Source organism: Chaetura pelagica, unplaced genomic scaffold (genome assembly GCF_000747805.2).
Source record: "Chaetura pelagica isolate M959 unplaced genomic scaffold, ChaPel_1.0 scaffold106, whole genome shotgun sequence".
In the NCBI taxonomy this organism is placed as follows: domain Eukaryota; kingdom Metazoa; phylum Chordata; class Aves; order Apodiformes; family Apodidae; genus Chaetura; species Chaetura pelagica.
Genome location: NW_009954222.1, coordinates 4,434,145 through 4,438,521, shown reverse-complemented (window position 1 = coordinate 4,438,521; position 4,377 = coordinate 4,434,145). Strand labels below are relative to the sequence as shown.

The 4,377-nt window shown below is 39.8% G+C and overlaps 1 non-coding gene across 1 annotated transcript; it reads right to left on the bottom strand.

The window, feature by feature from the left end:
- Window positions 1-348: 348 nt before the first annotated feature.
- TRNAG-UCC lies at window positions 349-420 on the bottom strand. The gene has a single exon. It is a non-coding gene; the product is annotated as a tRNA-Gly (tRNA).
- Window positions 421-4,377: the final 3,957 nt, after the last annotated feature.

Here is a 4,377-nt window from a genome sequence, read left to right as displayed (position 1 = left end):
TAAGAATGTTTCCCATCACTCTCTTCCTGGTCTCCTTTGATTATGTCTTTTAACAACTTTTTAAAAGCAGAGTTAAGTACTGTTAAATGTGTTCTTGTGTCTCAGATTGTTGTTTCTTCGCTTTGCTCTTGGTAACAGGATTAACGTTAACTTTTGCTCCATGGATTGAGTGGCCTTGGTCTTTGCAGCAGCAGAGGTGCCAGCAGCCTTGTCTGTGGGGGAGCGGCAGCAGAACAACTGGCAGCAAAAAGGAAAACCTCTTTGGGTTGCTGAGCTGTTGAAGGACACTGCACCTTGGACGGAGAAACGGGTTGTAAAAGCACATCACACAGATGCACTGACACCTGGTGCGTTGGCCGGGAATCGAACCCGGGTCAACTGCTTGGAAGGCAGCTATGCTAACCACTATACCACCAACGCCCTACAGTTTCTTATTTGGCACCACTAAACTTTGTCACAGTTTGACTCAGGATCAGCGATTAACCCAGCGACAACAATGAATGTTCTCAATCATCCCCCCCTCCAACCTAGGTAGGGAAGGAAAGAGATTATAAAGAGACAGAGACTTTCCAGATTGAAAAGTGATCTAGACAGCTTTAATTAAACACTAATTATAAAAGAAATGTGTACAATTATATACAAATAGGTTCAGGAATGTGCAAAACCTCTATTGCCTTCCTTCACCCCCAGCAGCTCCCACGGCATCTCCTGAGCTGGGAGCAGTTCTGAAACATCCTGGAGCTGCCAGAGAGAGCGGCAGAGCAGACAGGAGCTGAGGGTGGAGTGATGAGGGTCAGGAATGCACGGACTTGGGGATCAACAGTGATGGATAGATAGAGTCCTCCCTAGACGGTGCCCTGGATGGAAGAGAAGGGAAGAAGAAGCAGGAAGGAAGTTGATTTCCATGATCTCTGACCTTACACCAAGCTTACATAGATATATGGAATGGAAAACTTTGTTAAATTTTGTTGTCCCTCTAGTCCACTCCTCCCTACAGGAGGGCCGCAGATATGACTCTTCTGCTCCCTTAGCATCTGTGGCTGCAGATTCGACAAGTAGAGCAAAGTAACTTTGGAGTCTCAGCAGTAACAAACATTCCAGCGTTATCAGTCCACTAGCTGGAAAACTTGCTGCTAGTTAACAGAGAGCTTACTGAAAAAATAATCAGGAAAAGGAAAATTGGCTTCATCCTGGCTCAAACCAGGACTGCTAATTATCCCAGAGGAGAGGGAGATCCCAAAACCACAGTCTTGGAAGAGTGAGAGCAACTTCCTGCTTAACTACTATATATATACCGTACATGACGTTGCCTGATATGGAACATTCCATTGGCCAATTTGGAGCTGTTGTTCTGGTTATGCTCCCTCCCAGCTTCTTGTACAACTGCACCATAGTAAGACATGGGGTACTTGATTTCTTACCAACAACTGAAACCGTCAGTGAATTATCAACATTCGTCTTATACCAAATCTCCTACTAAAGCCAAAGCACAGTGATAATCTAGCTACTAAGAAAATCAGTTCTGTCCCAGCTGAAACCAGGAGAGATTGGTGTACACAGAAAAAGAAGTGACCATGAGAAGGCAGGTAGAGGGAACTCAGGCTTCATAAAGTATCACGCTTTAGTAAAAATAATGCATCTCACCATCACATCAGAAAATGTGATTGGTATTGTCTTTTTGCTCTATGAACTGAAAGACTGGAAGAACTTCAGAGGCAAATCATGGATGTCTCAGGATTTCCTTGTCATACTATTCTGGGGTGTAATCTTTAATGACCTATTGAGCACAATGATACATATTTTGGAGGGCTATTCTTGTGACCTCCAGAAATGATGGGGAATAATGACTAAACTGTTCTTAGAATAGATCAGCACAGGACACAACTGTGTTACAAAGTGACAGCAAAATGCAGCATGGAGAGTGAGCTGTGAGAAAACTGACTATATTATGTAGGTCTCAAATGGATAGGAATACGACAAGCACTCACCTGTATTTGTACAGAATTAAAAGGACCTAATGCATAGGTATCTAATACCCAAATGCAGCCAAGAAGCTAATTTTTTTATAACATGTCATAGGAGTAGATCAGGAAAGATCAAAAGCATTGACAGGGTCTTTAATCTTGCCAGCAACAGGGAATTTGCTTTGTAAAGCTTCCTTTTTCTCCTGCCATGTGTCACACATTGGCAAAACCCCAGTCATTCTGCCTGGGAAAAGCTCTGTCCCAGTCCCTGCAGTGAAAATCCAGCCAATCCTGCGAGTGATCAAAGCACACAGACCTGGGACCTGCATAATATCCAAATGCCATTAGAAGGGCCAAGACACCCCACTCATGCCAGTAGTTGGATCCAAACTACCACGTCTCAGAAATCACCAAGAGAGGGAAGAAATTAATTCTGGTCCTACCAAGCAACTACTACCCACACCTTCGCTCCCCCAAAAATCATATTAGCACAAAATAAATGTTCAAATCAACATTCCTTTCACTTCCCTGCAAGATGTCAACTTGGCAGACACGGGGAGATTCAGGACACAGGATTATATTTTCTATGCCCAGACATTGCTCTATGTTCTGCCATACAGACTCCTCCATGTATCTCTGAAAGTCCATCTTGTCTCTACTGCCCTCTTTGAAGACTAGCTCAGACCTCATCCTTCAAATGGTCAGAAATCTTGTTCTAATTTCCAGTCTAAATTTATGACCAGTGTACAACACTCTCATCTCATGCCATTACTTCCTCTTAACTTGAAAAGATTTTGCCTTTTTTACCACCTTCCTTCTCCTGAATACATTTATACATGAATCATCATCTTCTATTCCAACCCTTTGCTGGGCCAAACAAATCTAGAAGCAATGGGACAATGCACAGAGCATTTTGAATTATTAAAAAATAATGTGAGAGTCATGGAATCTACACATGTTATAAAAATCACATATGATCTATAACAAGTTGCATTTTTAATATAATTTAGAAGAGTTAGTCTGCTCCTCTTCCATTTATTACGATTCTAAGTGTAGGCAAAGAAAATAGAAATAATGATTATCTGGATTCCATCTAAACGCAAAACAAAACTCAGTCTTACCAAATGAGAATAGTAGCAAATAAAATAGAAACTGGTATATTCACGGAATTGAATATTATACTGAGCTATGAAAGCAGTTCATTAACTCCAATAAAGTTTCTCAGCATAAAAAGACAATTAAGTATAGTATCATTTGAAAGAAAAAAAATATCTTCAAAGTAATTCACAATATATATTTAAATGGCATTTATGGAGAAGAACATGACCTTTTTTTTTAAATGTTCTTAATGCTTTTAACTTGAGCAGATTAGATTCATGCTGACTGGCAAGATTTTTGAAGGTGAAAAAGAGGTGAAAAGAAAATTACATTGTGTAAAAAAAATGTATAGCAGTTTGTGGTAATGGCTTCAGTCTTGTAAAATTATGTTAATATTAAATATTTCCATAAGTGGCCAGTACACTCCATGAGCCTCTTTGGGTTTGTATTGCTGATCTATGGCTGCTGAGTTTAGGAACAGAGAACTGAAAGTTTGAATGCACTTTGCAAGAGAATGTCCATGTACACCGGCCAGTTGTCAGGCAAACTAAAAAGACTGACTCAATTGTAGATCTCAAACACAATATCAGCTGATGCCAACTCAGAGCAGAATAAAGATTTCAGTTTTTTTGGACTCTCCTTTTTTTCTTCTCCACCTCCTCAATTCTTAATTAAAAATTAATTAAAAGGCATATCTAACTCTTTAATCATTGCATGGGGCTGCAAAACCAGAGGCATTGCCTCAAATGCCAAAAGGGAAGCAAGGTCAAACCTACAAAGAGCTTGGAAATGAAACCTCAGGAAAAAATCCACCAACTAGGCAAGAAAGTGTCAATTACAGATAGTCTAAAGCCCACATGGTTTTCATGAAACATAGAAAAACTGCTCAGTGTTATTCAGATAAAAATCTCCAAAATTCAGCTCTTTGATTGCTCTGCTGACAGTGGATCAGCTACTCTTGTCACTGAGTCAGTCCCAACTAAATTCTTCAGAGAAAGGCTTGTAGAAATGGTGTCTTTGATTGAAGTGCAAAAAGAGTTGTTCATCACAGCCTAAAAAATATGAAATTAAACCTATGATACCCTGTGTTGATATAAATTGTTTTCCATTCAGCTGTCCACCATATTATGCAATCCATATTTCCAACATATATTCCTCCAGTAGAGAGAGGTTTTTGCCAAACTGATTCTGTTGGAAAATACCAAAAAAAATGTTTTGCATCATGTCATTATCCTTTCTTTTTCTTTCATGATCAAAGGCACAGCTCAAGGTTTGATAAGGGAAATAGTTTTTAATGACCATAACCAGTGAGGTT